The 16,245-nt window shown below is 44.4% G+C and overlaps 1 protein-coding gene across 1 annotated transcript in view; it reads left to right on the top strand.

The window, feature by feature from the left end:
• Positions 1–16,245, top strand: part of PSKH1 (protein serine kinase H1) — a 29,758-nt gene that overhangs the window by 1,283 nt on the left and 12,230 nt on the right. The window lies entirely within an intron of this gene.

Here is a 16,245-nt window from a genome sequence, read left to right as displayed (position 1 = left end):
CTCTTCCTGTAGAACAGAGCAGGGATTCTTGTGGGTCAAAAACCCAGAATAAATTAATGATTGTTCTCATATGCTTAGTTGTGACAGGTATATTGGCATTTTACTGATGGATGGAAGGACTCTAACATGTTAAGGCTTAAACATATTAAGCTTTTGGATTGTGTTTTTTAAAAAAATGAATCACTTTCTGCAGGTTTTCAGAGGTGTCACAAAGTCTTTTCTGCTTCAAAGCTGTCGCGCCAGCTTGTGTTGATAGATGGAATATCCAGTTACATGAAACTGAGGAACATTGGCATTAGCATAGGAGGCCACTGAGGAAAGCCCAGATTTGACACCTTTGTGAGTTTTGTTATTTCTTCCCGTGAGCCCTCCTCAGAAACTCCCTGTGTGTGCAGAAGAGGCACGAAAGTGAGAAGTCGTAAAACCCAAAATTTGTTACTTTCTGGACCAAGTGCATTGCTTCCTTCAGGAACTGCAGTACTTGATTCATTTCTTGCCCAAAGTATTCTATCAGCTGCTTCCTTGAACTCCCAGGAACTGCTTACTTGCTTCCTTGAGCTCTAAGCTCCTGCTGACTTTGGCAGCCTTTGCTGCTTGGTTGATTTGGTTAATAGGATTTGTTAACCAGTTGGAGAGTTTTGTGGATGCAGTCAGGTTACCCTAATGCAGAAACAGATGAATTACCAGCCACATGTAACATCTGCAGGGTCACACTGAAAGACAAAGTCCTATTTACTGTATAACCAGTGGTGGCAAATCTGTCTTGAGCAACCTGGTCTAGTGGAAGGTGTCCCTGCCTGTGGCAGGGGGTTGGAACCGGGTGAGCTCTAAGGTCCCTTCCTGCACAAACCACTCTGTGATTCCATGATTCCAGGGCATGTTCTGCCTGTTATTGCAAAATTTGGTAATTCTGGAGTCTTAGAAGCAAGCGGTGGCATACAGGTTTGGCACCTAGTTAAGTTATACTGATGCTACTGAGCTGCTGAGGTTAAAAACAAAGCTGAGGAAGTAGTGAGAAACCGTGTGATAAATCGGCTGATGTTTGGTGTGGACAAACTTGAGCTGGTCCCATGGGAAGACTGGGACAGTTTGCATTTTCTGTAAATGGTGGTGGGTCTTGAAGGTGCTTCTTGCTCTTCAGAGGAAACAATCTGAGATTAAGCACTTCTAAATATCATCTTGATACTCATGATCAAAAGCCATCTCATGTTAGGAGTTAGTGTTATTGTTGCAGGTATCCTTGCTGTGCCATGGAGTGCTGTTCTGTTTCCTCTGGAGAATAAAATACAGGATTGAAAAGCACACAAGGAATGGTAGTGTAAATAATCAAAGGTATGGGCTGGCTTCCATTTGAAGAAAGAGTGACCAGACAAAGGCTTTTCCTTCAAAAAAATCAGTGAGGGGGCAGTCTGACCAAACTCAGTACAGCCCCAGGCAGAATAGAGAGAGTGAACAGAGAAGCAACTGTTTTGGGTGTTCCCTGGGGTAACTTCATTTGATGTTCTCTGGTCCTTGTGCCAGAACTCAAATTACCTTGAGAAATTTAATGACTTCGTTGCAAGTAGGCCACTGGATGCTTGTAGGCTAAGTACATTGCTGTATAGATACAGAATATATGTGTGTGTGTATATATATAGTGTATATATATAGTGTATATACAAAGGCAGCACATGTGCCACAGCAAAAACATTAGACTATATGTTTAGAAAGTGCCTGTGCACAAGCCTGAAGCATTTTACTTGTTATCCCACCACAAATTACATACTTCAGGAAGCTGTTACAGATCCTGTGTATGACATGAGTGGTTGTTTTGGAAAGCTGTAGATGTTTTACTGCTTGGAAAGCAAATATGTGTCAGCCAGTAGCCAGTATCTTTTGCCCAGATGCTTTCTGTTCTTCTGGAGCCAGGGAAATGGATGCTTTAATTTTCCAGTGTAATTAAATGTGTGCCTGTAAATTGCAGGCATGTTTGACTCTAGCCAGGTATTGGCAGGAGATGCAGTAGCGGGCTGCTCACTTTGTGGATCAATTTTAGGTGAAAACAAAGTGAGCCAGAGATTTAGAGAAGCCTGTCATGTTACCCATGGCATCTTAAAGCCATCTTCTGGAGTTATAAATGCTTCCAAATTCCTGATGTTCACAGAAAATTGCTGCTTTTTCTTTTTTTTTTTTCGGAGTGTTTTCCACTGTAAGAAGTGGAAAGATGTCTGAAATGAGGCTATTGATAAATTCATCACAGTAATGGAAATGGCAGGAGCTGTAAGTCCTGGTTTATTTGGAACAAGAATGGGCATAATAACTGACTGCATTGCAGAAGCAGAGATTTCATGGGAACGACTGCTTTTCTTCTCTGTAATGTGAACTTTAAAGATGTGAAACGAAGAGGAAATGTTAAAAGCAGTCTGTGAAGTGCCCAGAGCTGACAGTCTGAGTTGTGAGGCTCAGACCAGTTTCAGTAGGGAAGAAGGGAGCTGTCTTCCCAGCGGTGCTGCTATACGCTGTCACACAGCAGCAGTGCCCTGAGTTTGCCAAGAATCAGCTCCAAGCCCCACTTCTTGAAAGGTCGGGCATCAATACCTGCTCAGAGAGGACAAAGCTGTATTGAGAGAGGAACAAAAGCCAAGGTGCATGCTGACCTGAGAAGTAGCTCCATGTTCTTGAAAAACAAGCAAGCTCATGGCCAGCTAATGTAATTGCTTTCTGACTGGGACCCTCTTACCACCACTTTCCTGTTCCTGGAGTGTGAAGTCTGTTTGAAGAGGCTATTAGCAGATCAATAGGAGAGATCCCCATAATAGGCTATTCAGGTACTGCTGACATCAGTGTTCTGATTCTCTTGTATCTCCTTCTGTACATTCTGAGCTGCTTCAAGTAATGGGTAGGGTGAGGAGTGAAGGAAAGGTTGGCTTTGTAACTTGACATGTTTTTTTCCTGAACATTTCTGAGCAAGGGTTATGTTGGTTATTGAGACTGTGTTTGATGTAGCCTCCTACAAAGTCACTTGTTTTGTTAGAACTCACCAAAAAGAACACTTGGCAATATTTTAATTGAAATCTTGGGGCTAAAACTGATTTCTGGGATCTCTTTGTAGTTTAAGAAATTGTCTGAGGAATAAAGCTGGAATTCCATTCACAGTTCCCTTTGAATTTGAAAGTGCAGAGATGAACATTGGACCACCATTATCCTGACAGACTTGCTCTGGTTCTGTTTCAAAGCTTATCCTTCTTTTGAATACTGGATGCTTTTATGTTGCTTTACACACCTGGGAAGCTTGCTGAAGAAGTGGAAGGTAATACATGTTATGGTTAAATTGGGAAACTGAGCTGGGGTGCATGGATTGTTCTGGTTTTAATACGTTAACTGGGCAGATATTTTCCCCGTGGTCTGTTTTGCTATTCATAAACCAGAATCACTGTTTTGTGGTATGTTCACTGTGAGTGAGGTTGGTGTGTGATGGTGTGGGAACATCTCTCAATAAAACAAACAAAAAGCTTATTCTAAATATTGGTGCTAGTGGAGGTGTGGATAAATGGGATATAAGGTGAGGCATGTTTGATACATGAAAGAAGCTGGGTGTTTCAAGACTGTAGGATCTCTGCTATGCAGACAGATGATCTGGCTTATGTGGCTTGCTTAGATTTTCCAGTGGTGTTTAATAAAGTTCCTCACCAAAGACTCCTGACAAAATTTTGCATCTGTAACACAATAGCAGCCTTTGCATGGACGAGCAGTTTGCTGGAGATAAGCACAAAGCTGAAATACGTGGTCAGTCCACAGGGAAGGGAGAAAGAAACAGTGAAGTTTGTACAATCTGTTCCCTTTTGCCCAAAACTTTAAGGAGAAAGTTTGCTAAAAAGGGATACAGTCACTGATGACAGAGATCTTCAAATGGCAAAAGGAAGAGCTGTGGACCTTAGAAGTTTTGCCTGAGTTTGAAGAACAGCTGGACCAATTCATCGAAGATAAATCAGTGGAGAGAATGACACTAAAAAGTCCCAAGAATGGATAAAGAGGTGTCTAAGCCACAAATTCTTGAGAATATGGGGGAAGAATTTTAATTGCAGTACATAGGTTGTTTTCTTGGGCTTTCACTCCTATCTGCTGTTGGCTGATGGTGGAGACACCACACTGGACTGGCTGGATAATAGAATCCCAGACTTGTTTGGGCTGGAAGGGACCTTAAAGCTCATCCAGTTCCAACCCCCTGCCACAGACAGGGACACCTTCCACTAGACCAGGTTGCTCCAAGCCCCATCCAACCCAGCCTTGTAAACTGCCAGGGATGGGGCAGCCACAGCTTCTCTGGGCAGCCTGTGCCAGGGCCTCAGCACCCTCACAGGGAAGAGCTTCTTCCCGAGGTCTCATCTCAGTCTCCCCTCTGTCAGGTTAAAGCCATTCCCCCGTGTCCTGTCCCTACAGGCCCTTGTCCAAAGCCTCTCTCCAGGTTTCTTGTAGCCCCTTTAGGCACTGGAGCTGCTCTAAGGCCTCCCCTTAAGGAGCCTTCTCCAGGCTGAACCAGCCCAGCTCTCTCAGCCTGTCTCCAGAGCAGAGCTGCCCCAGCCCTTGCAACATCTCTGTGGCCTCCTCTGGACTCACTCCAACAGCTCCGCATCCCTCCTGTGGTGTTGCACCAGAGCTGGATGCAGGACTGCAGGGGGGGTCTCCCCAGGGAGGAGCAGAGGGGGAGAATCCCCTCCCTCAACCTCCTGCTCACCCTCTAGGGATACAGCCCAGCATGTGGGGGGGTTTGGGGAACAAGCGTGCACTAAAGCTGGGTCCGCAGGAACTTAACATCATCCAAGACCCTTACTCTGTCCCCCTCCAACACTGGATGTTTGATCCAGTTACTTTCTGTCAAATAAGAGATTCTAGTCTTTCCTTCTCCCATTTCTTCTCTCAGTAGGGGTCTTCATCCACTCCCAAGAGTTATTGAGCTGAGCAATATGCAGCCTGCAGAGCAGGAAGTGCTTCAAGGTTGTGCATGCAGCATTTGGGACGCCTGTCTGTGTGTTAGGGCTGTTCAGCGGTCCCACGCTGGACATTGATGGAGCAGATATCACATATATCATGTGTTTTTGACTTGAGGTTTGGAGGCAGTATTATTTCAGCTGAGTTTGAGAATGGAAAATCAATCCCAATGCTTATCAACTCCTACGCACTGGCTTTGCTTACTGTGTAATACTGCTTTGGGAAGGCTAGACGTGTAAGAAGTGAGGAGGGTAAACATCTATTCAATTGAAATGCTCTTCAAGTCTTTAATTACTCCCTGGCGCTGAGTTCTTCTATAGATAGGTGGAAAAGCAGGCAATGTATGCAGACTAAGTGATAATAAAAAGTGTATTTTGCAGATGATAAAATCAGTTGAACTTCCCCTTCTCCTGCAGACTATTTTTGTTTTTTTTTTCTTCCTTGGAAGAAATGAGTCTGTCTTGACATTCTACATCTATAAAGGAAAATGTGGTGTGAATTGCATTCTCCTTGTGACTTTGCCTTTCTCTGTTCAGTGACTCAGATTTGAAGCATGAAGGCAGTATCCATCTAGTCATCCTGCCTGGCTGCCTGGCTGCCTTCCTCCCTGGTGCCCTTAAGATGATGGCTTCATTCTTTGACGACTCTCCTTGCTAGTTAGTGTTGCTGTTTAGAGTTACTTCCATCACACTTCCAGCAACATCCCAAGATGCTGTCTGCCCTGTTGCTTCTGCTGTCAGATGTGCAAGGGTTACAGCAGTTGGGAAATGGCTGCCAAACCCCAGTGTCTTAAGTGTTGAAGTGTTTCTTTCTGATCCCATACAGTGCTTTTCCCCACTGACTTCATGTGGAATCTAAAGCCCTCGGTAGCTTCAGAAACAGAAGTGCCTTTCACATGAGGGCATGTTTAGAAACATCCCCTTCAAGCTGAAGGGTTCTTGTGGGTCTTCACCGAAGTCTCATTTTTATGTATTGCTCGTTGTTCATTTAAAAACTGGCTTTTTGTCTTTATCCAGCAGCAAACTCTTCAGCCAGGCTACTGTTATTCTCCTGACCTGACAAGTACATTCTTGCTCTATGTTCACACATCTAGATCTCTGCTTCACAGTTTTCTGTTGCTTGTTTCCTTGGCCACGTCCACCCAGGTTTGGTCTTCTCCATCTCTTTACCTGGGTTACCTTTGCTTTCAGCCTAAGTTCACCTGATCTGTGGCAGCTTGATAGCAGCTATGGTACTGCTAAAAGGGAGTGCTGTGGTCTGATAGACTTTCCCTGACATGGATGGCAGCTTGCTAGGGTAACCAAGCCTGAAGAGCTGTTCATACACATGGCCTCCAAGTGCTTGTAATATGGCAAAAGAACTGAGATGCACATAAAAATACTGTTACTAGCAATTTTGTAATATTTTTGTAGGAATGTCATCTTTAGAAGTTAAGTCAAATAAAGAGTATCTCTCTCTATATGCCATTATTTGAGATATATTTATGAAGAAATTGATAGCATTCATGAATTCATTTTTCTTTTTATTATGCAGGAGACTGGCAAGTGTCAGTCCAGGCAGCATCAACTGCTGGTTTGGAAGATTTAGGCACAAGGGGACATCAGGAAGTCTCTGATTCACATCCCTGTCTAGAGGAGGGCTAAATGTAAAAATAAATGAGGTTGCTTATCATGTAGTTCACTCAAGATTTGAAACTTTACAAGAATGGAGATGTAATGACCACACTAGACCCTGTCCTGGAGCAATCCCAGTCTTGTCTGAACCATGTGTTTTCTTTACATCCTGACAGAATTTACCTGGTTGCAGCTTGACAGTCACCGCTTGCCTTTTCCCTGAGCATCTCTGAGACATCTGGTGTGGTGGTGTCCTCTCTGTAACTGCCCTGACAGTACTGACAGATGCAGTTAGATCCCGTCCCATTTCTCCAGCTAGTTGAGGGCCTTCTGCATGATGGTCCTGCTCTCCTGCATATTAAATCTTGGTCAAAGGCAACCAAGAAGCAAGTACTAAAAAATTTAAGGGGAAAGAGAGGCTTTACATGCAGGTTGTATGTGCATAGCATTTCTCTTTTTTTCTCCTCTTGAGCATTCAGCATCTTAATGATCATCTCTCCTAGCTTGGAGTTGAAACCACCAAGTTAAAATGCAGGTATTGAGTAAATTGCAGATACTGCTATGGAGAGATTAAGGCTTGAAGAATGGCCTTAATTACATAAGAAACAAGTTACCCTAGTAGGTGAGTGGAGTAGTGTGAATGGTGTTCCCATAGTAGGACAGAAAGTAAGTAAAAAACTGAAAGACTTTCTCCCTAAAGAGTTTTCCCTGCATGTGCATGATACCAGAGGCAGGGAAATTGCAGCATGCTGGAAGTGCACTATCAAACCAACTGTATGCCTGTGCTAAATGTCAGCCAGCAAGATGAGAACGTGAAAAACTATTTCAAAGCAGCTGATGCATGCTTATGGGATGAGTCCTTACCCCAGCAGTACTTCTGCAAAGCATTTCCAAAGTGTTTTTCCATCATCCTTGTTGTGGAGGCTGGTTAAATACTGTGGAGGACTTGTAACCCCTCAGATCCCTCACAACGTGTAATGGAGGAGACAGATGACAGTCTTGTCAATTTTTAATACTAATTTTCTGCATTTATTCAACTTTCTGAGAAAGGTTGGCATAGAGTTTAAGCCCAGGCTGCTTCTGACTCCATTGGGAACTGGTTACTGAACTGCCCATCCCTCTCCAAAGGGACTGGTCAGTAATTGTGTTAGGAGGACTGTTGATGGATTTTCTATCAAATGACAAACTGACTGTAAAAAAAGGCACAAGCATTAAAAAGAAACAGCAGTTATTCTTGATAACTTTCCCCTAAAAGTTGCAGATGGAAATGTGCAGTGGCAGAGATCCACAGGGTAAAAAAAAACAAAACCAAACCCAAGCAACATAACTTCCTATTTTTTCCATACCTGTTTTTTAGTGTAGAAACAAATTTTCTGTAGGAGAGGAAGAAAATTGAACTTGCATGTCACAGAAAACAAGCTCTCCACAATCCCCATTGCTTTGTAGAGTTCAGTGGGTATAGGACAAACCTTCTCAAAGGTTTTTAAAAACCAGTAAGTTTTGCATTAATGCTGCTGCAGATCTGATGCTTGACTGTCTGGCTGCCAGTCCTGGAATGGCTCATGCGTATTTGTGCTTCTGGTAACTTAGAACTACTTATATGTGCCTCTGTAATTGAAAAATAAATCCATCTTTTGTTGGCTTGATGACAAAAAGTATAACCACTTCAGGAAAAGATTCCAACTTAGAATAAATTGTGTGTTTCATCGTGTATTAGCTTTATTTTCTATTTTATACTTTGTTTCCCCCAGAGATTTGTCCAGGTTTTTTTTCATACCCATAGTTTTGTTACAGATCATAAAGCTTTGTGCAGTGGGTTCCATAATGAAATTGCTTGTTGGTAGCAACTGCCTTGAAAGGGGGGAAATCACTCCCTCTGGTGATGTCCTCCTAGTAGGTCTCCTGGTTAAGATGGGCAGTGGGGCTGCCCAGTCAGGTTTTTCAGAAGACATACCAGTTTGGATTGGAGTATGTCTTCTGGAAAACATTCAAAGCAGAGTTAAAAAATTGCCAGGATCAGAGAAGAGCCACTGCCCTCTAATATTCCTATTGGTCCTGTATATATGTGTTTTAATACAGGAGGTAAAGTGATGTATCTACAAGAGGCCAGGAAAGCTACTATGTGTCTCCAGTTACTGAGGCTTTACCTTTGCAGGGTGTCCTGTGCTGCCTGTTGCTGTACCAGGAGCTCCCTGCAAAGCCATGTGATTCTCCTGGGTGTTCTCTATGGGCTCGGTGCCTGGGAAGGTCCGGATGCAGCAGGACCCCTTGCTCATGGGGATCCTAGCCAGTGGCACTGACTGATGGTGTTGCCCTCCCTGGCTGTGCCAGTCAGTCTGCAGACCCATTAGAGGCTCTTGCAAGACACAGTCCTCACCTTGGCTTCTGATCTCCATGCCAGGAGAGAGGAGAGATCTCAAACCAATGGTTCGGTCTCTTCCCTGGAGTCTGAGTGTCGCAAGATGTTGAAATACAGCGTAACAAGGAAACAGGCACAGGGCAGCTGAAGGCAAGGTTTTAAACCACATTTGTGGAGCTTATTTGCATGATCATACAAGTCTCTGGGACCATGTTTTAGCCTTCTTGGGTGAAGAAAGACTTTTTTATTTGTAGCAGCTGCTTTGCTTTTTTTGTTGGTTGGTTGGTTGTTTTTTTTTTCTGTGAGCCACGTTAGATGGTAAAAGTGATTTACAAGTCTTGCTGTTAGATAAATCCATACATTTTATCCTAAAAATTAAAGATTTTTTTTTTCCATGTAAGGAAGAATTGTTCTTTATATAAATTGCTGAGCCCTTTGCCTGGAAAAGGGAAAAAAAGAAATCTTAATTTACAGAGGAATGTGCTTTTGCATTTCATACAGCTGTGAGAAGGCAGTGATTTGTAAGTAGAGTAACAAGTGTTGGCAAGATGTAGTCAGCTGACTGTCTGTTGACAACAGCACTATGCTCTGCTTTGAAGAGCTGAAACACTTGAAGAGGATGAAAGTGTGCCTCTCCTAGCCTGGCACAAGCACCAAGGCCAGCCATAAATGCACTTCTCTTAGCTTCTGCTCTTTCTTTTTCTTCTAATGTACCGGCTTAACGTCTGAGAGTAGAGGTGCGGTTGTGTTGACCCATGTGTGTCTGAGAGCTGAAATGTTTGTCCAGATCTTTCCTGCTGCAGGAGCAGACATCTTGGGCTCTCTGAAACATGATAAGCTAAATTAAAACCTGGAAAATCCTCCAACCTCCTGAATGTATCAGTGACCACACTCGTGGAAGAAATTATTGCACTATATTGTGGAGAAACACTTCATTTACAGGTATAGAAACACCTTTTTCAGTTAAGGTGTGCATTTAAAAGTCAATTCCCCTTCACTTTGGCTGCTGCTTGAGTTTTTCTTGAGGTTGTTTCCTCAGATGAAATTTGTGTGTCACAAGGACCTTTCTCAGAATCATTCTTTTTGCTTTTTTTATGATGTACTTCAGCTTATGTTGTAACTCAGCTGTGAAGGTAACTCCAAATCCTAGGGCAGGGTTAGCAGGGAGAGGGGTGATCTTTCTCTGCATACATCTCTTCTTTCCATACCACTACGGCCTGCCCCCCAGGAAGAGTTTTTAGTTCATAGAATCGTGCATGTCATTAGGTCAGGGGATTTTCTGTGTCAGTGACTAGTGGCAAGTGAGTTAGTTGGGCCTTCTTTTGGTTTGGCTTTGTGGTTTCTGCAGCTGGAAGCAGCTATTGAAACAATGAGGTGGAGACAGCAAGTAGAGTCATAGAATAGTACGTGTTGGAAGGGACTTTAAAGATCATTGACTTCAAAGCCCTTGCCTCAGGCAGGGACACCTTCCACTTGACCAGATGCCTTGTTTGCACTGTAATGCTTGGATTCATTCTGGTGTGTCCAGAGGAAGAGCCCAAGGTAGAAACTGTCTAAGCCTCGAAGCTCCTGGAAACAAAGCAGGGAGTGAAGCTCCATAGAGAAGAGGAATGTGTTTTTTCCCAGTAATTTCATTCACAGCCCCTTATCTCTCAGGCTGCTTTCCACACCAGTAGTACCTGCAGGTTCAAGGCAGGGTGAAGTGCAGCAGCAGAATGTTTTGGTTAAGATTTTTAAGTGAATGGGTTTCGGAAAGTGTTGCACAGCATATGCCATGGAACTGTTACAAGGATGGAAGAAGGCAGGAGTCACATCTGTGGGAAAAGGACTTGCAATAATACTGTGATTTGATGAATTATCTTTTCATTCCTGCATCCCAGCACCTATAAAATCCTGTTAATGGCAGAACAGTATTTCTGCAGAATTAGGGATGGAGGGTAAAGGGACATTGGTAGGGTAGAAAAAGAATATTAAGCTGCCTCTGTGCAGAATATACATTATTAACAGAAAGGATTTGAACTATTGACTAACTTTTGTGTCTTTGATTTCTTTACAGTTCCTTAAAAATAGACAGTGCAGTTTTCTCTTTTACCTTTGGCTGATTTAATCCTTTACTTTCTACTTGCGCCTCATCTGTGTGTTTTTTCTAATACCTTAGTGGAGGTACTTTTTGAGTGTCAGAATGTGCTGTTACACAGAATCCCAGACTGGTTTGGGCTGGAAGGGACCTTAAAGCTCATCCAGTTCCAACCCCCTGCCACAGGCAGGGACACCTTCCACTAGACCAGGTTGCTCCAAGCCCCATCCGACCCGGCCTTGAAAACTGCCAGGGATGGGGCAGCCACAGCTTCTCTGGGAAACCTGTGCCAAGCATTTCAGCACCCTCACAGGGAAGAACTTCTTCCTAAGATCTCATCTCAGTGTCCCCTCTGTCAGGTTAAAGCCATTCCCCCTTGTCCTGTTCCTACAGGCCCTTGTTCAAAGCCCCTCCAGGTTTCTTTTAGCCCCTCGGTTACCTGTCGGTAGACCCTGGTGCCCCCTGTAGGCACTGGGAGCTGCTCTAAGGTCTCTCTGAGCCTTCTCCAGGCTGAACCAGCCCAGCTCTCTCAGCCTGTCTCCAGAGCAGAGCTGCTCCATCCCTTGCAGCATCTTTGTGGCCTCCTCTGGACTCGGTCCAACAGCTCCACGTCCTTCTTGTGTTGTTGCCCAGAGCTGGACACAGGACTGCAGGGGGATCTCCCCAGAGAGGAGCAGAGGGGGAGAATCCCCTCCCTCTACCTCCTGTTCATGTTCTGGGGATGTTTGGCTGTCTGGGCTGCTGTTCCAGCTGCTGTCCCTGCAGCAGGTTAAAATCTAGTTTTATTGAACAAAAACTGAGTTCTGCAGAGTAGGCCTGTTAACACACACCTCGTTGCAAATGATTTTGTGGCCTATAGTTGACCCTTGGAGAGAGGCAGCTGGACCTGATATATTTGGAACAATCTGTAGTTAAAAGATGTCCTCAGTTTCTTCAGAACCAGAATTTGGGTTCTCCCTAGCAGTTGCAGCATTCTTATGCCCTGGGATGAGACAACAGAGGAGTTAACCAGCATATGTGACATGGGTAGGAAGTCAAGGTCTTGATTTTAGGTAGTTAAGATCTCTTTTCAGCTGCATAAACTGTTTTGGGGAGCTTCCATTGGTGAGGAAGACAAAAAGGTGCTTCCTAAGCTTGGAGTTTTTCTTGGTAGAATCTTTACCCAATCCTTGAAATCCCTAAACTTCAGAAGGTTGTGATTGAAGCTTTCAGGCTGGTAGACACAAAGAAACTGTGTTAGTTGTTTTGAGTTGGAAGGGTAGATCAAAGGCATATGAGTTCCCTGGTTTGGAGTGTGAGCTTCAGGGCTGGCTCTCCTACCCCTCTCACTACCTCCCTGCTTCACCCTCCTGCTGCCCGAGTGTGTGCTAAGATAGAAATCCCAGGCATGTTTTCCAATACATTTGTTATTTTAAGTGGATGCTTTTATGGATTTTCCTGAAAACTGAGCTTCTACTAATACAGCAAATTAGTGTTGATTGGTGAAATGCAAGCTGTGTGGATGAGTTGAGGAGAGGCAGAATGTTCTTGTGGTGGTTACTAAGAGATACCTGCTGTTAATGGAGTGTCCACCTAACTGCTGGTGTGGATGTATGCCTGGCTGTGCGTCCATGGCGTGGGAACTTCCATCAGCATGGTACACCCTAGGCATCAACTGCACCCTGCATTTCAGGCCTTTGGAGCAATGAACTGAGGAGTTTGATTTTGTATCTAACAAAAGGTAGAATTGAGCTCTCTGAGGAGGAAAGTATGTGCATGTTTCCTAGCTTTGTCTGTGTCTGAAGAAGGATTTTTAAGGGATTCTTTTACAGTCTGATCATTTCAAGGATGGATGTGTAGCTCAGGCATAAAGAAAGGTTTCTCATTATAGCTGGGATGTACTGTTATATCAGATGCTGATAGGAGTGCTGGAGTTACAGTTTCTTATATCTTTCCACTTAGATGTTCATATTTTTTTTGTGTGCTTTTAGCCTTACAAGCTTCAGGAATTGTTGGTGGCATTAAGTTACCATTTTACTCAAGAGGCTGGTATTGCAAAATTAAGGAAAACTTGCTTGGCTCTGGAATGAGAGTGTAAAACCATTTCATGGCATGCTCATCTCTCAAAATTCATGGGAGTTCCTGTACTTCCAGTGTTTGTCACAGGGCTTGGCAAGGATGGATCTGACATTGGTGGTATCTTTAGCTATTTCCTGAAACTGCTCCATGGTCTCTGAAAAAAATCCCTGGTTGGAAATGAGCTGGAGCAGTAGACAGACTTGCATTGGAAACCTATGTGCACTCAATGTGCACCAGGCGCATGGAGCTCCCCAATAGGCAGTATGGGCAAATCCAGTAAGTTAGTATGGTAGCTGTTGTTAACAGACAGAGATAGTGAATTACCCACATCTGCAGGCAAAAAAAAGAGGGCAGAGGCCATGGAGATGCTGCAAGGGCTGGAGCAGCTCTGCTCTGAAGACAGGCTGAGAGAGCTGGGCTGGTTCAGCCTGGAGAAGAGAAGGCTCCTTAAGGGGAGACCTTAGAGCAGCTCCAGTGCCTAAAGGGGGTACAAGAAACCTGGAGAGGAGCTTTTTCTTTTTGTCCTAGAAACTAGGACAGTAAAGCTGTCTAGTCCTTCTGTCTTCTCCAGTCCTTCTGGGGGCAGAAGCCAGCAGGCAGATTTTGCTGTATACGCTTTTAGGTTGTGCCACAGGTGGAGCAGGGAGAGCATGGAGACCAAATCTTTTATTTCCCTGTGGCAGCTGAGGCATGGACTCCAGTTGTGGTGCAACCAAAATCATTTATTGAGCAAGCTTATGGGCTTTTTATAGACTTCTGCCTAGCGGTTAGTAATTGTTAGTATTGGTTAGTTTCTTTTTAGTACCTTTTGCAACATCATACGCTTTTCTCAACCAGTCATATTATTGTTCACACACCTTTGCTTGAACAACTTACTTGTTCTCAGATGTATGAACACATTTCTCTGTTACCACTTTCTGCTACATTATTACTTTCCATTTTCCTTGAACACCCATTCTTTTGTCCCCTCAGTCCACATTGGAGACTTTCATTAGCTCCTGGGAAAGTCGCGGGTACAACATTACATCTGTATCTTCACTAACTTCTTTGTTTCAATATCTGCAGTTCTCGGAGATTATCTTGGTGCTCTAACTTTGACTCCTCTTGACTCCCATGGTTTGCAGCTGATGAGGGTCAGGATGTTTGTGCTCTCATTCAAGTCTGCTGGCACAGCTTCTTGTGCAGCATTCCCCGCATCTCCCAAAACCTGTTTTGTTAAAATTGGCCTTTACTTAGCGGTGGTTTACTGGCAAAGTAGGCTAATTAGTGACTGTGGTTCTCTAAAAATTGCAAGTGGTGGTTGGGATTTGATAGAATAGAATCATAAAATCAACTGTATTGACGAACACCTGTTAAGATCTTCAAGTCCAACCATTCCCCAGCACTGCCAAGCTCACCACTAAACCATGTCACTGATGACCTCATCTACAAGGTTTGTGAACATTTCCAGAGAGGATGACTCCACCACTGCCCTGGGCAGCCCGTTCCAATGCCTGAACACCCTTTGGGGAAGAAATTCTTCCTAACATCCAGTCTAAACCACCCCTGGTGCACCCTGAGGCCATTTCCTCTTGTCCTATCCCTTGTTCCTTGGGAGCAGAGACCAGCCACCTCCTGGCTCCATCCTCCTTTCAAGTAGTTGTAGAGAGCGATAAAGTCCCCCCTGCGCCCTCTCTTCTCCAGACTAAACCCCCTTCAGGTCCCTCAGCCATTCCCCATCACACCTGTGCTCCAGGCCCTTCACCAGCTCTGGTGCCCTTCTCTGGATCTGCTCCAGCACCTCAATGTCTCTCTTGTAGTGAGGGGCCCAGAACTGAACACCGGATTTGATGTGCAGCCTCACCAGGGGGACAATCACTGCCCTGGTCCTGCTGCCCACACAAATGCTGATACAGGCCAGGATGCCGTTGGCCTTCTTGGCTGCCTGGGCACAAGCTGCTCATTTCAGCTCTGTCAGTCGGCACCCTCAGGTCCTTTTCCAGGAGCAGAACAACAACCCAGCTGAGGGAAGGGGAGGAATGTTCATTATGTTTGCAAATAGCTTTAAATTGGAAGGGCTGCAAAGTGCATTGAATTCCAGAGTGCCCTAATAAATTTGGGCAATTTAGTATCTGGTGCAAAGATTTGAAAAATAAAAGTAGTCTAGTGCACAAAACTAGGTGAAGAGCAGATTAGCAGGTGTTGGCTTCTCAGAAGAGGATCTGTCTATGAATCACAAACTATTACGAGGGACAGCAATATGATACTCGTGGCAAATATGAACATGATGTGTATGAGCAGAAATACAGGCTGCATGTGGTGTTTTTAGTGGCTGGTGCTACATGCCAAGCTGAAGCTCCAACACTTCTGGGCAGTGGACTTAAAAAATGCTGCAGGGCAAGTGTGGGGACTTGACAGAAGAGTAACAAACCACAGTTTGCAGAAGACTGAAATGGTTTCAGCTCTGAGGCTAAAGGAAGGTGTTGGCATGGTGGTTTGCAAATACGCAGAAGGCTGCTTCCAGGAGGAAAAGGAATAATCACTTTTCCAGGTGATGTCAAACAAGAGCCTTAAATTGCACTTAGAAAGGTTCATATTAGGCCTTTTACAACACTAGTGGTGCCTGCTCCTGAAAAAAAAATTACCCAGAGGATTGCTGAAGCTGTCTTTAAGACAAGTTATGCTTAGTCAGGAATGATGCATCTGTGGTGGACCCTTTGGGGACTGTGGATGGACTGGATGATCCCTGGATGTCTACCACAACCCTGTTTTTATCCTGATTTCCCAGGGAAGCAAAGTTTATGGAACTGTGCTACCTGCCTTTCAGTCTCCCACAATTAACTATGTAACTCCTAAGCCCAGTTTGAGCAGTGTGGATGATTCAAAGGCCTGGAGTTTCTGGGAATTTTCTAAGTCCGTGGCTTGCTCTCTGTAGGAGAGGGAACTAAATTTCCATCCTCGCTGCAGGAAAGGTAATTAAATATCAGTCCAAATTTATCCAGAGAGCTGATGAGCACATATTTGTTTCTGAACCATTCGTGGTACATTTGACCCTATTAAGGGTGTGGGATGGAGCCTGGGCAGTGCTGTGTGTAGGCAGGAGGGATGTGCTGCTGCCATGGAGATGGTGGTACTGGTCAGGGACAGGGAGGAGAAGCACTAGAATCATAGAAACCAGGTTACAAGAGACC

This window comes from Pezoporus wallicus, unplaced genomic scaffold (genome assembly GCF_028554395.1).
Source record: "Pezoporus wallicus isolate ANWC-B61680 ecotype Strahan unplaced genomic scaffold, APGP_CSIRO_Pwel_v1 contig_13006, whole genome shotgun sequence".
In the NCBI taxonomy this organism is placed as follows: domain Eukaryota; kingdom Metazoa; phylum Chordata; class Aves; order Psittaciformes; family Psittacidae; genus Pezoporus; species Pezoporus wallicus.
Note: the sequence above shows the minus strand (reverse complement) of the source record. Positions and strands in the feature narration are given on the sequence as shown.